This window comes from Carassius auratus, unplaced genomic scaffold (assembly GCF_003368295.1).
Source record: "Carassius auratus strain Wakin unplaced genomic scaffold, ASM336829v1 scaf_tig00216476, whole genome shotgun sequence".
Lineage (NCBI taxonomy): Eukaryota > Metazoa > Chordata > Actinopteri > Cypriniformes > Cyprinidae > Carassius > Carassius auratus.
The window spans coordinates 1,317-18,194 of NW_020528587.1; the positions used below are offsets into that span (position 1 = coordinate 1,317).

Here is a 16,878-nt window from a genome sequence, read left to right on the forward strand (position 1 = left end):
CTTTAAACTGATATATCCTACTCTGTGATGGTTTCTGCCTCATATTCATAGGTAATCATGAATGCCACTCTCATGCCATTTTAATGTTTCTAAAAATCATAATAATAAGACTATCAGCAGTTTGAATGTTATGAAGAAGATTCTCAAATTCTTCTGTGGTCTGACATGATGCTGAGTTTTGCCTTTGTGCCTATGTAGAAATGCTGTGTGGTGAATAAGACTGCTGGCCCCCCACAGTTTTCCTCAGACGCCTCTGTCAATCACTCAGTCTGGCCCCTGTTTAATTCTGTGCGATCCTGATGGAGAAACCGTCAGCTCCTCTAGCCCCCTCGACAACCTCTATATGCTATGTATTTTAATAGCCGTTAAATATAGGAACGAGACACATTGTGTGGCAATGCATTGTGGGCCTCAATGACCTCAGAATCTGTTTAAATTGGCTCAAAGTGGCCCCAAGTGCCTCACAATCTCTGCTGCTTTCATTAGACCCAACATTGGGCCGACCACACTTCACAAAAACACCTATAGGAGGTCCTCCTGATCCTAGAACTGCAGGTTTGGGGTTTCAACCCCAGATAGAACTGATTTTTTTATTTAATTTTTTGGATCCTTAATGATCACTAACCTATTATAAATCAGTTTCAACACAATCTGTGTGACTCCAATGAGATTTATATTACAGATCACTCAAGCAGTACTGATGATCATTGTGGTCTTTGTCCTGGATGTCCTTGGACATGTGATTTGTGTGTTAGTGTGACCTTTTACACATGACATGCTATGAATGTATCACATGTTAATGAAAGTCTAAGTTGATTAGGACAGACAGCATGGAGCCCTGCCGGTCAAACTGTGTTTGTGGGGTTAATCATTTGTAAATGCCAACCATTAGAGGCACCAAACCACTCAGAATTGTCCACACACACACACACACACACACACACACACACACACACACACACATTGGTTTAGGCTGTAGATGTATGTCTGTGTAGTGTTACCATTTGCAATAAAAGTTTTATTTTAAAAATGTTTTGTTCTTCTACCTCTTTCACAAAGCTGTTGACTCATTGTGGCCACTAGAGGGAGCCTGGTTGAACAGCTTTGCAATGAATGAAAACAATCATGTGGTTTCATCTGGAGGGCTTCTTCCTTGTTAAAAAATTACACTGAAGTCCAGATTCAATATTTATATTCTTCCTTCAGTGAGTTCTGTGCATCTCACTGGAGAACTCTTAAACCGAACTGACAAGGACAAATTGCATTTGTAAATCACTTATGTATAGAGACCACAATGGCCCACAGTGATGATCTGCCATCATTATGCCATTGAGGTTTGGATAATACAGACTTTACCAACAGCAACTCTAGTCAGTGCAAGTGCAAAGACTCCTGAGGTTTGTTGCGTTTCCAGCCAAAGTAGTATAATTTCCTAATTGTGCTAGTGCACTTCTTCAGTGGCGTATAAAATATCATCCCAAGTCTGACCATCTGTAGCAGATTGCTTCACAGAGGATTCAGCCTTCACACATATGACAAGAGGAGAGATGCTTTCCAAACACATGCTCCAGACTCCTGTCTGGCCTTTTTGTCTGAGCATTATCATTCTCTCTGCTCGGAATTAGTGGCTAGGTTTTACTCTTTAATATGGTTTTAATAAAGATCAACTGCTTTAATGTTTTTTTGGGGTGGTTTTGGTTTGAACTGACTGTAATATTATGTGAACATCCAAACTCAACGTTTGTGTTGGGATTGTAGTGTCAAGGAAGAAGGCCTTATCCTGCCACCTGGGCCCCACTCTTACAAATATGAATGATTCTGTGCTACATGCCATTACTGTTGGTACCAAAGTCTCGTTAAGCCATATTTGTAATGTACGTAGCTATGTACAGTTATTCGAGGACAGCTGTTTATAATGATATTATAGGTACCCACTCGATCTGAATATGACTGGAAATAAAATATATTTTCCATTAGGAAGCAAATGACGATTAATTGCTCTTTACGCAAAAACAATTTGCAAGAGATGTCTATATTACTATATAATAGTCTTTTGATGTTTTATTCACTACATTACTGAAGCTGACTATCTGAATGTATCAAAGATAAGGCACGTTAGAATAATGGGAAAGAAATGCATGTGGAGTGTGTTTTGAAAAGGCGTAGTGTATGAATAAGAGCCTGTACAACATGTGAAAGCCGCTTACTTTTTACTGCCCTGACTGGGGGAAGCCTCTCCTTTCTGAAGCAAACGCACCTCTTTCTCATGCATTCCATCTTTCTGTGAGAGGCAGTGAGGGAACCGTAGATCTGCATTGGAATATATGTCATAATATTGTGCACTACTGTGTTAATGCCATTTGACAGTCTGCTCTTCTCCTGTTTTGCAGGTGTAAAGAAACCTTGGCAAGATGACTCTGTTTAATGGCTTTGGGAAAAACACATGTGGACAGTTCCAGATGTGGGTATTCTGGAGGCTAAGGATGCTATTTGTGCTTTGCTTTTTTAGTGGAACTGTTAACTGTAATTGTTGGAGGTGAGGGCACACCAGGTATTTTGGAGCTCCAGTTAGATGAGGAACAACCAGCGGGGACAATAGTGGGCGACATTAGTGCTGGTTTGCTACCTGGAGATACAGCTTCTCTATACTTCATCTCTGATCACGAAGGCACCAGCATCAGCAGTGATCTCCACATTGATGAAACCACAGGCATCATCAAGACTGCAAGGCGACTGGACCGAGAGGAAAGGGACCATTACAGTTTTATAGCAGTAACTATGACAGGTTTCACAGTCAAGGTCTCAATCACTGTAAATGATATCAACGACCATGCCCCGGCATTCCCCAAGAAGAAAGCCACTTTGAAGATCCCAGAGCAAACGGCGGTGGGAACTAAGTTTTCTCTTGAGCCAGCCACTGATGCGGATAAGGATCAGCTTACTGTACAAGGATATCAGATCAAAGAAGGCAATGTAGGACAAGTGTTCCGTCTCGAGACCAAAAGAGCAGCAAATAAAGTCCTTTACCTTGACTTGGTGGTCAATGGAGTCTTGGACCGAGAGAAGAGGTCCTCCTACTCCCTGCTTTTGGAGGCCTTTGATGGTGGATCTCCAAGGAAACTGGTCAGATGACTCTTGATGTTTTGGTGCAGGATATCAATGACCATGCTCCGACTTTCAACCAGAGTCGCTACAATGCCATAATCTCTGAGAGCCTTCCTCAGGGAAGCAACATCCTGCAAGTTTTTTGCAACAGATGCTGATGAAGGAGACAATGGTCTTGTGTTGTATGAGATAACCGGCGACAGAGTGACCCAGACAACTACTTCGTCATCGACCCTCGCTCTGGAATCATTACGCTCAATAAGCTTCTAGACTATGAGGTGAGGAAGGTTCATGAGTTGGTCGTCCAAGCCAGAGATAATGCGAGCCATCCAGAGATCACCAATGCCTTTGTTACAATTCATGTGCGAGATTACAATGATAACCAGCCAACCATGACCATAATCTTTCTCAGTGAAGATGGCTCGCCCCAGATCTCAGAAGGTGCTCAGCCGGGCCAATACGTTGCAAGAATCTCTGTCTCGGATCCTGATTATGGCGAGTACTCCAATGTCAACGTGTCTCTTGAAGGAGGTGATGGGAAATTTGCCCTGACCACCAAAGACAGTATCATCTATCTCATCTATGTAGACCAGACTCTGGATCGGGAAGAGAGGGATTCTTATGAGCTTTGTGTCATGGCTACTGATTCTGGAACCCCACCGCTTCGTGCAGAGTCCTCGTTCACGATTCATGTCACCGATGTCAATGACAATCCGCCTCTCTTTGACCAACAGGCTTACAAGCAGACCATACCAGAAGTGGTCTACCCAGGTAGCTTTGTGCTGCAAGTGACTGCCAGGGACAAAGACCAAGGTCCCAATGGTGATGTCCGCTACAGCATCCTACCAGACAAGAAGACTCACACCAGTTGGTTCACCATTGACCCCATCACAGGTATCATAACCACTGCAACCAAGCTGGATTATGAGATGGACCCAAAGCCAACTATCAAAGTAGTGGCCACTGATGGAGGACGACCGCCGTTATCCTCCACTGCTCTGGTAGAAATAGGCCTCCAGGATAGTAACGATAATGAGCCAGTGTTTGAAAGCAGCTTCTACAATGTTTCAATCAAGGAGAACACCTCAGCAGGGACCTGCTTCCTTGAGGTAGGAATGATTATGTTTTCCTTTTGTTTGTGTTTCTGTGATTATTTCTCTGATAATTCACGACCATGATTTTTTTTCAGGTTTTGCAGTGCTAAATGTAACTGAAACTTTTTACTAGGGCTGGGTATCCATTTCAATTTACTTATTTTGATTATTGTCAATTATGATTTACCAGTGCTACCTTTGGCTATGACAGAAATAACTATTTTACATACCATTTGATATGTCTTGAAATATAATTTTAAAAAGCATTGCATGTATTTGTTTTGGTTCTTTTATCTTGCCTGAAAAATTCATGGTTGTGGAGCATTGAAAATTTGTAATTTCACTCACCAAGACAATTTGTAATTATGACACACAATTAGCAGATGTTATCCTCTCACGGAGACTTGCAGAAAGAGTTGCTTAGCAGATGGTAAAATTGTGCTTGGTTGTTCTTTTGAAATGTTGGTTTAAGTCTGATACCATGATAATTGTTGCCACCATGTGGCAACTGGGCCAACTGTGTTCTCAAGCTGTTGTTACCCCTGTGGAAAAGAAATTAAAAATTAGGGCATGTATTCTTTTTTCCTCCGTTTTTTTTTTTTTTTGCCAATAATAAGTAATTCCAGACTTCAAAGGACCTCCGTAATGTCCATTTTCAACAGAAGCATCTGTTAAAAAATACCCTCCAGAACAAACTCTGTTAGATAAATACTGGAATTCCACATTGTTGCTGGTTCATTTAACGTATATTTGGAAAGAGTTGCTGGTCAGCGTTTAATGGAATTTGTATGTGGGTTCACAGTATGGAGAAGAAGTAGGAGAGAGAGCGAAAAAGACAGACAGAGAAACAATAAGAGAAATAAGCTTTGCCACACACATAGAGGGATGTATAAAGACAGAAAATAGAAAGGAAGCTGGAAGTGAACAATAGAGACTACACAGTGAATCTTGGAAACAAAAGGACATTAGAAAGACTTCTATGAAACCAGAAGATATGAAAGTTTAGCAGAGAGCCATTTAATTAGGGAAAACAGCAGCACAGTTGGTTTTTCAGTACCCTTATACTGAAAACCATAAAATAACCATATTACTGGTTTTTCTCAGTAATATTTCCTTATGGTCTCATTGGACTAGGCTATGATAGTTTTTTTGGTATTTTGGCATGTGTACCACCAATGGTCACTGATTCTGATCCACTAAGTTACAGGACATGGCTTCTCTAGTATTTTCTGCCCTAGGCATTATAGGCTTTAAGTTAATTACTGAAACATTATTTGTCCAATAAACATTTTCATACAACTGGAAACTTTGGAGTGGGCAGTAATTTATTATAAAACTTATGAGTGAATTCACTAAAGAGAAGCACCATTTCAGAACATATTTCAGCACAAGAAACATACATCTTTTTCGTGCACCACCTGCCATCTAGTTTACCCAGATCCTAAATGGATTAACATTATACTATAACATTATTTCAGTGCAAACATGTCTCCTTTTTATGTATATTAGGATTATTTGTGCCTTTTCCTAGCACATTTTGCCTGGCAAAATTGCAGTCGCACTATTACAGATGTTTGGGTAAATTTTTTTGTTGACCATGGCTGTAGAAAATCATCACACAATAATAATTATATCCAAGATGGGGAATTCTTGGCTTGCCTTTTGTGTCTAAAGTTTGCATAATCCTTCCTGAGATATTATAGCAAAACACACAGCGTATAGAAATAAATGCATAATCTCTTAGTGAATGTTAATTAAAACACTAATTTTGTTAGTGTTTAATAAACAGGCATTTGTCTATTGGAAAGACTTTGATAAGTAGTCGTGAACGAGAGATTGTATATGATGAATGTATATTTTTAGTAGTTAAAATTTCAACCACTATCCCCCCAACACAAACAAAAAAAAGCCTGTTTAACTAAGCTTATCTATAGAATAGAATGGCGTATTATTTACACACTGCTGAAAGAGAAAACTGCCTTTTATTTATATTACGGTTTCCTTTCTTCTCCCGCGAGTAATTTCTCATGGAAGCAGTCTGCTCTACTTTTCTGTTCATTGTTCTGGCCATCCGACAGATTTTGTGATTAGGGCATGCAAACCAATCCCTGTTCGGGACAGTCCCTATTATAGCGTGTTGGGATAAGACTGACCCTTCTGTATGTATTGGACTGAGGTCTCTCCACCCAATGTGCTCATATATCAACCTTTGGGCTATTCCATTAGAACCATTACACTTGTACTTTTACACTTATCTCAGAACAGATTTTTGTTTTCATCGAAGTGTAAGAAATTCCAAGCCAGTGTACGTTGTCCATCCATTACTAAAATCAAGGTCAGTTCCCTTATGTTCACATCTGATAATAAGTCTCTTACTTTTTGGTCTGATGCCTCTAAAGTGTCTTTTATAGGTGGTCTGGAACACATAAGTTTAACTCAGAACAAATGAGAGAGAAATGGACTTACACCCACTCAGGACAAAATATAGACAAACAAATCACCCAATGTCATCAAGAGCATATCATTCTTTCAGTATGTGCCTTGATTACTTTCACATTTGAGAGAATCTATAGTGTTTATGTTCTCTTTTCAGAGGAAGAAAGATCTTTTCCTGAGTCGTGCCTTGGCAGCTCAGGGTTAGGTCGAACTGGACAACTCTTCAGTGCTTAAAACAATTCATTTGTATCATATGGATTGTGTGCTACGTATTTCTTTTTGGCAGGGTAGAAAGTTTATGTTCACAGGTGCAGCTAGTGTTACATTCTCCACATTAAACTGCAGAAAACACTTTTCTTCACCTGTCGGACCAATTGTATGAACCATTGTGTTGAATGGGATTTTTGTCGTATAGACTAATCATGTTAAAAAAGGGCCTTGGAGAACATCTGGACTGATGCTTGTAGAGGAAGCTACCTGGGGAACTGCTTCCTGTAACACAAGACCAGCCCCCTGGTGGGGCCTGTTAAAAAGTGCCCCACCGGAAACGGGATCCAGACTGCGACTACCTACACATAGTCTGTGCCAGTCGGCAATAGAGCACACAAACCTTTTTTGTTGTCTGTAAATGGTGAGTTGTTTAAGTTAAAATTCATTTTGAATGCCCAGTAAACCCCTTTTACAAGCAAAACAATTAGTAAAGTCACTAAAACATATAAATGTTCGATTTTCAAATACAGGTTGAAATCTTGGTCCTGTGGACGTGGGGTGCCAGTATACATCATTTATTTGAATTCTCACTCCTTATGGTGTGTGGCATCAGCCTTTTCTTCATTTCCTCTACTCAGTTTTTCCAGAATATATTGCATTGTATTATCCAGTTTGGTTCCCTTCACCCTCTTGTAGTGAAATGCTTACTTTATCCTTGAAATGCTTACACTAGCCAATTTCATATACTCCTCATTTCTTCCGTTTTATATATTTAGATGACCTTATTTGCAGTCTTCTACAGAATTAGAAAATTTATAATTTAATAATTAAATGTAGGCACAATTTTTTAGAAACAATTTAAATTAATATAAATATTTCATACTTTATAGACATTTACATTTATGCATTTCTTCATTACATTTACCAGATGCTTTTATCCAAACTAACAGAATATCGGAGCAATTCGTCAAGAGCCAACAATATCAATGCTAGGTTTATTAGATAAACTATATTAAGCAGCAAGCTAAAGATAAATAAGAACATTATTTTTATTAATTTACTTATTTTTATGTACATAATTCATTTAAAACAAATTTTTAGTGTTTTAGTTTTACATTGATCTAAACAAAATTTTGTTAAGAGGTAATTCCTCAAAAAAAGAAAAAATAATAATAATAATTAATTAAGTATTCCAGAGAGCCCTTGACTCCTGATTTCGAATCTTCTCACGCCTCTACCATTCCTATATTTTCAATTCTGTTTGATTTTATCTCTCTATATTTTTCAGATTTCAGATTGTTTGCATTTCCTACTACTATTGTGGCTGTTCGACCTTCGCTCATTTGCGAGCCTGATCTACACTGCTGTTGTCTCAGGGTAAAGCAAGGCAGCTGTGGCTGTATCTGGTGACATAGTGTTGAGACTGGCAAGCTCAAATGTTTCAGGGGCAGTGGTGCTGTTTAAGATCATCTAATTGAATTTCATGATGTGTTGAGATGACTATTACCATGTATGAATCCTTAGGGTCCAGAATGTTGCTATTGGAAAGTTGCTTCACGGGACAGCAGGTGGTTGATGACTTTAGAGGTGATGATTCCTTTGTGCGGTGAGGTCAGCATTTCGGATCATTTTCCCAGAGTGTCATATTTGATAAAATAAGAGATAAAGATGAAAAACAGCGATGGTCAGTCATGATTGTAGGTAAGTAGAGGCCATCTGGACTTTTGCTGGAGATCCGGAATATTCTCATGAGATATTACATAATAATCGAGAAATCCAGCTTCAGTCAAGACCCGAAGCTGTCATCTGAGAGAACAAACAAACACAGCAGTAACAGGATACACAAGTTTGTTTAGCATCTCAACAATGTAAATCTGCGAACACTTGTATTTTTCCACTGCTCATTTGTCTCCTTAGCATTACAATAATTCCTGTAACAAAATCTGAAATGTAGACAACCGCAATTTTCCACTGTTGTGTCTTGGTTTTTGTTATGTCTCACATGTATCATTCTTTGCGGTCAATAGCAGCAATTCTCAAAGTGTCAGGGGCGCCAGAGCATATCAGATGAGGCAAATGATGATAATTCGCCAAGTAAGAATAATTAAATACCATTTAAAACTTTAATAGAAGCAAACTCTTAATCTTAATGATGTTTCTCAGCCTAGTAGGCTATAACTCTGCCTCTGTGGACATGGTTTACCATGGAAGAAAACTGTTTTGCCTGCCGTTAATAGATTATTCACCCAAAAATAATGTCACATGGACTATTTTAACAATGTCTTTACTACCTTTCTTGGCCTTTCACATGGTAGCTGCATTGCTGTCTATGCAAGTTCAGAAAGCTCTCAGACTTCAAATATTTTCTAGAAAATGTCAAGGTTTTTTTTTTTTTTTTGCTATAGTGTCATTTCTTTATTTGACTGCGTCATTCGCAGTGCTTACATGGGCTGTGTAGTTCATTGCTTAATAAAAGTTGTTAAGTACACAGTCTTAAACCTTTTGAGATCGGCAAAAATTTTAAGAATCCCTATGGAGAAAATAAACATGAAAAACTTGAAAACAAGTCCACTGAAAAATCTCAATAATATGGGGCGCACCATGCAGCTGTGATTAAGAATTAACCTTCATTCTTTTGCAGAGCACAAAAGATGACATTTTGAATGAATTATGGCCGAATCTTCACTTTTGGGTGCACTGTCCCTTTAAGCGTTTCTTCAACAAACACCCCTCAACCTCTTTCCCTCCTGCTAGCTGCTGTAGTTCAAATCTGCTTAGTAAGTTTACATCTCAGTGCTGCATGGGGGCAAAAATGTATCCTGTCAAAGAGCCTAATGATGCTCGAATAAAAGCAATTAGAGTTTAGTGAAAAGGAAATTAGGAGAGGCGACTAAAGATGGGTAATTACTCACAATCTGCCTTTATTTCACACAAACACTACTAACATTCAAATGCAATTCCAAGTCCTTTCCCCTCAATCTTTACTTCTATTTCAGACTACAGTCTCGTTCTTTCAATCTATAGTGTGTGTCCATCCTCCAAAATAAGCAGGCCTTTCCCTCCCTTTTTTAAGCCTTTTCCATCAAAGATAAGTGAAATTTAATTACAAGGCTACTGTGCGCACTAGACGCAGCCAGTAATAATACCTGCTGTATTGGTTTAATGAACAGGTTGAGGCGAACAGTCCATTAAAGCCAGCTGACCTACGCTTAGGTTGGATTAGAGCGTGAACCACAGCGTGGCAGTGGTAATCTATTCTTCTTTCGCTTGCTCCATCTTTACAGTCCTAAACAATTGCCTTTATAAGCCGACATGCCAATAAACAGGGCACATATACACACAGTGCCATTAATTGTGGTCGCTCTAACCCATCCTTGCTTCGCAGACTGGCAGGCACCTAGATTATCCCTCCAACACACCCCAGTAATCTTGCTGTCACCCCGGTGGTCTCTTCTCTGACCTCCATCCCACTCGGTTGATCCTCTGCCAGCTCGTCTTTGTGAAATCTCGCCACTTTTCTGCCACTCATTGAACCCTCTGGCCTTCACCCTCATTCGCAGGACTGTTATTTCCCTCCATGTGCAGCCATTACATAATGCCCTGTCAGTATTTTTAAGGTTTGTTTGCATTACTTTTAAGAGGCTGTACATTAACCTGAGGTTTTTGTTTGATGGGAAAGGGAGCTTACTGCATTTTTCCAAACCTCACGCTGAGTTGATTCATCTACCCTTGGCAGGGTTTGGGTAAACTTGTTTGAGTTGGCATCCAAGCGTGGCTCTGCGAGATTTAACTCTGTGGAAAAGACCTTCACTGCCGAGGAGAAAGATACGGAGGTGCTTCTACTCAAAATTCACTAATTGTGCCTGTTTCTTTTTCCCCTCAAGCTGTCATATTCATGTGGAGTGACTTATAATCAAGGTCTTAGATCAATGCTTAAGTACTGATTTACATCCACTTGCAAAGCTTATTTTAGTGCTCTTCTTCAGAAAGCATATAAGCGTGAAAATGTTTAGAATATTCTTCCGTCATTTTTTCAGCTGATTAGATGTTTAAAGTATTTTTATTCTGTTGAAAATGGCTTTTTAATCCATTCATGGCCAAAACTGTTTTTGGCCCGTATGTATAGTTGTCTCAGTTTGCTCATTACTCTGTGACACAAATGTTACAATGTGTTTCTTATCCTACCATTCAAAGCGTTCTGAGTTGGCACGTCCCTTTCTTTTCCAGTCCACGTTTGTTTCAGATCAAGAAAGGACGGCCTCTGTAGGCCATTGAAAATACCTTGGGCTGCAGAGCCTGGAAAAATAAGATCGTCGACCTCACGTCTCTGTAAGAGTGATCATACTTGTGCGGCACGCTTAAAAGTATTATAGTGGATATGGGAGAGAGTTTCAGTAGCTGTGTTCAGTCTGTGTGCGCCAGGCTTTATGTCTGCTGTCACTCATGGACTGGAAGGAAAGAGTCATTCATTTGAATTCATAATGCCTTCTCATATAATCAGCTCTTACTTACAATGCTAGTAAATGGGGCCAATTTAAGGGGGGGTTAAAAACTTGCTCTACCGTAGAGTCCTGCAACGGGTCGGGTACCCGCGGGGGTGTGTGTGTGTGGTCATTCTCAACATTTTATAGTTTTAAGGATTACATTGTCTTGGCAACAGAGTTGTAAAATTGGACATTACTTACTCCTAAGAAAATGTTAGTAAGTGATTTTCCACATTAATATCATGTTAACAAATGTATTGTTAATGTCTAATGTCTGTAATATAGAAATGGTGAGTGTTTTAATGCTTACAAAATGGCCCATTCACAAGTGGCTCATGACAAACCAGATTTTTTTTTTTTTTTTAAGAAAATAGTTTTTGTAATAAACAACATTATCCCTCAATTGCTTTTATTTGATCTTAACTTGCAATGAACCTGGAACAATCCTTTAAAATGATGGCTTTCTGTGGAAAATACTTTCGCCTTGCAGCTGTGGTGATAACGATTGTCTTCTACACTCCAGGTGATGATTTTGACCCTGGTTCAATGGCAATCTATGGTTTGCTGGACCATTCATCATTGTTCCAGTAGCACGCACTGCTCTGAGCTCAAGTGTTTTGCCTCGGGATGAGTTTACCCCTGGAATGCAGTGCTCTCGCTGCTTAGCGGATATGAGAGCGCTCCGTGATTGCAGTAGAACTTGACCGGATCATCTGGCTCAACCTGCTCCACCTGCAATCGGTGATCATTGACTTCTAATAAAGAGCCCTGCACCCCTCATAATGAGGTGGAGATGTTTCTTTCGCTCCATTTCTTCTAAAGATTGGGTAGATGGGCCAGTGCTGATCAAACAGAAATGCCCGATAAGATCTTTGGACTCTTGAATGTTCAATAAAAGCTCTCAGCTGTCTTGCAGAGAGGCTGTGCCATTATTGGACCATTTCCAACTAATCAATTCATATACAGGAATCAAACATGGATCATTCAGATCCAGGTGCTGAAAAATAGCAGCAACATGTCCCTGGATAACCCTGAACCTGTGCCGACTGCCAGATGGTTGTGCCTGAACTGTTTAAGAGTGTATTATTCATCTTATGAGTGGATACTACAGAGCAGCGTATGATGCAGTTAAAGGCAGCTGTTTAGGAGAGAAGATGAGTTTTGTTTTGGTTGGCTGTTTGCACTTTTGTATAGTTCGCATATGCACTTACACATATAAATTACAACCCATTTATTGACATAGTTGAATGTGTGTGCTACAGCAACAAATAATGATAAATCAGGCAATCTGGGAGGCTTTCACTCGCAGTTCAGATGTTTCTGGGTCAATGACATTTAAGAGTGTCTGTGGTAAAGAAAAAGACAAATCCTTTATAAAATCTAGTGTAGAACACAAGCAGAATTCTCAGAAATGTACTGTGTGTATTCAGTTTGTTTTCAAATAACTATTAAAATATTAATGTTTCTAACGGTTTCACTTGCACGCTGAGTACGTTGGAGTGAATACATCTTAATATATATTATATATATATATGTAAATAAATAAATAAATAAATAAATATATATATATATATATATATATATATATATATATATATATATACTGTGTGTATGCATGTGTTAGAATAAGAGATAATGGAGATAGATGTCAGCATGTGGTGTGAGTTATTAGCAAGGAATTGTGCCAGTAGTCATGGTTACCATGACAATCCGACGGCGAGGAGGAGGGAGGTGGTGTGTGTCTGTGGTGTGATTGTGTGTGTGTGTTTGTGTCTGTAGGGTTTGTGTGTAGGGGGTAGTAATTTGCTTTCGGCTGAAAGCCTGGTTGGCAATGGTCCCTTTTGTCCTTTTTTTAAACATTTCTATATTTTATGCTGTTTTAGGTGTGTGTGTGTGTGTGTGTGTGTGTGTGTGTGTGTGCAGGTCTGCAATGTCTGTCTGACCTACCCTCAAGGACATGAGAAGTGGACTATAATAAATTATAAGTGTGATCCTTTGGAAGTAAAACTTGTGGACAAACACACACACACACACACACACACACAAATATCCCTTCGTTGTGGAAACAAAACCACTTTCTCACATCTGAAATATCTTCTTGGATACTCTGCTATCTAGTAAACCACACACTCTTATCGGACTGCCTGACCCAGAGAATTACATGACAAAAGAGAGTAAAATGGAAGCAGACAGTCTGTGGGCAGTGAGCCATGCTGGTATCACACTGGTAAAGAATAACACCAGCTCTCCCCAGAGATCTCCTCTCTACCAGAACAAAGAGCCGTCCCTTCCTCCAGAGCTCCTTCAGTCGCACAGCCCACCTTTCCACTGTCCATCATCTGTCTCTTCTGGTTTGACTGGTCATTTTAAAATGAAATGGCTCTTAAATTGATATTTGGCTCAAATTAAAGATTTAACCATGCATTTCTGCATTAAATTACCATTTTATGTTGTTTTATGGTCATATCTGGAAGGTTTTTGCATGTGGATATTCTTTTGTATGATGTGTTGAAATACATATTAGTCATAATTATGATTGATGTCATGTCATGGTACCTTGGTAGAGCTACAAGGGTGCACACATAAAATGAAGTTTAAAAATGAATTTCTTTATTCGACTGAACCAATTCCCCCTCAAACTTACACTGGTTGGGTGTTTTGTGTGGTTGCATAAGTATCAGGCTGAGCATTTATACATGTAAATGTGCATGTCACTGAAATTATATAGGTCTAAAACAATGGTTTAATTGTTACTGTAGCTAATTATCACGTCTAATTATCATCATCTTGTTAAATTAAGATTCTGTAACTATAGAGGAGCCATATGTATAATTAGCTTGAAGACAGAAATCTCTTGCAGATTCCATCAGTACCAAAGTCAGATCAGAGAAGCTTTCTTTCATATCTGGATTAATGAAATAAATATTGATATGAGCTGAAATTATATGAAATGTGTCTTTATATATACATAGTAAATATACACAATACACACACAATAAATGAATGTCATACAGCGTGTGTGTATGTAAACTGTATATATAGATATATGTTAACACACACACACACACACACACACACGCACACAATATAAATCATTATTTTATACCAGTTGCCACTTTGTTGTCCAAGGTGTCAATATTAGTATTGGCATTTAAAACCAAAATTTGTCAACCACTATTAACCAGAACATTTAACTTCACGCCTGTATATCCATGTTTTTGTAATGTCTTTATGCAATTCTCTCAGGTCATCATTCATAGCCCATGGACACTCTCTAGAGTCATTAACACTTGTCTCCTGCATGCATTTTCACTGTATCAAGGTCATATTAAAATAGGACTGTGTTTCACCATCCTCAGAATGCTATTGTGTCTCATGATGTATCAGACCTTTGATTGTGGCTGTCATTTAATCACATAACATCCATTGAGTAATCAGGTTCCTTGTTAATTATTTTGGTTTCAGTGTTGGTTTTGTGTGACAGCACACACAAATCAAGATGTCTGTTCCTCTGTGGATCTCATCGAGTTTTGATCTGTAAGGCTAGCAGAGCGCAACGTCTGGGGTGATGTCTGCTGTCTACAAACCAGCTTTGACTGAGTGGTTGAGGGACAGAAAAAGGGGAGGAAAAAGGACAATTAGCTAGGTTTAGCAACCTTGTTACTATGGTAATCGACAGCCATGGGATGGCAGGTGTGGGGAAAGAAACTGATGCAAGATTAGGACATCATCACAGGGTGACAGACATTACACTGACTAGAATTATTAGCCCTTTGTGGATGAATCCACAATCCATTTGTCACTATATGTTTATGGGTGCAATTGTTAGCCATTTCTTTGTTTATGAAATGTCATTTTATGTTTTTGATTGTTCATAATGATTCAAAACTGGTTATTCAGGCAACATCTACATCAACACCGCTCTGTGATCCTGCTTTGTGGCATAATCACAACCAATAGAAATTGTTTGACAAACTAAAGGAACCCATAAACCCATTTTTATTTGCCACAAGGGAAATTGGTCTTAATCTTCGGCAGCCTTATTTTCCACCGTATGCAATCTACAGAGGGTTCACTGTACCTCCTGCCACACAGATGCAAACCATTATGCACAGCTAAAGAGAGCAAATCACTTCACCACAACACTAAAAAGCACAATGAAGGCATGTAGACACTTTATGAGCAATACAAAGTCCTTGGCTTTCTGAAATCAAAGAAATCTGAGTTAACAATCGTTCTGAGAGCAAAGCGCCACATCTCTCCCACCCCACCCTGTCTCAGAGCTGTGAAGTGATCTAATACAAAGCTTTTGTCTGGGTGGATAATGATCAAACAGGCGGAGGGGATTTCTTGCAGGATTGGTCTGTGTTATATTTTTGCCCCTGACCTAATTAAAACTTGCACACTGTATGACCTGTGATGTGGTGTAACAGGAAAACCCAGTCTCCTGATGAAGAACATGACTTCCTTGCTTTCATCTGAATGCTTGGTTCTTTAAACAGCAGCCACTGAAGCTTCAGTTGGTTTGCAGGTGCTTTTTTTCTGTGCACAGCACAGACTGTGCTGACTGCATAGAGATGCAGAATATATTGGTACTAGGCCTATAAATGTGGATGATGCAGATTTTATTTGATTATTTATTGGTTTGTACCAATATATTGGACATTTTATTGTACATGGCCATTGTAAATTCAATGGTAATCTGTAAACCACTAATAATTTTATATAAATGTAACACTGTTAAATGTACTCTTTAGCAGTATTCAAATTGAATATCCATTTACACATATTATATTTCAGTCTTTTTGTTTATAATTTATTAAAAATAAATTAAATCTCTCTCTCTCTCCCTCTCTCTATGTAAATATATAAAATACATTTAAATTAATAATAATATTTTTATGTAAATTATAGTAAAATATATATTGTATATATATATATATATATATATATATATATATATATATATATATATATATATATATAATTATTATTTAATTATTATTCATTTAAATGATTATGTTTGGATTCACTTTTAATTTAAATAAATGTGTAGATTAAAATACATAAATGTGTAAAATAAAGAAACAAAATAACACCTCTTCTAAGCTTCAGTCTAGCAAGCTTAGAAGTAATTCAAAAAGAAGGGAATGTAAAACTGTTGATTGCTAACATGTAAAGTATTAAATACCGATAGGAAAACTTTAATTAGTCTTTGATGTTTTTATCAACCTCTGCGTAATGGTTTCAGACATTTAGCTTTTTCTAATCTGAACAATGGTGCAAGGTTGATTCTAAATGGAGCGGTGGACGCCAGTGAAGTCAGATGGTGCCGTAATTTCCAAACTGGATTACCTCATCTGTTAAAGGATCACTTCCTTTCTATGGAGATCTCAGAACAGGAAGCTAACACCTCATGCTGATCAGAGATATGCTGTCTGGACCACAGTGCTGTTTCGATGCTTATCAGCAATCGAAAAATTTGCATTCCTAATAGGAACATGCATTGTTGTACCACAAACAATATAATGAGCCAATTTCAGAGGTGA

At 38.5% G+C, this 16,878-nt stretch overlaps 1 pseudogene; it reads left to right on the plus strand.

The window, feature by feature from the left end:
* The first annotated feature begins 2,391 nt into the window (after positions 1-2,391).
* Positions 2,392-16,878, plus strand: part of LOC113098272 (protocadherin-16-like) — a 66,948-nt pseudogene continuing 52,461 nt past the window's right edge.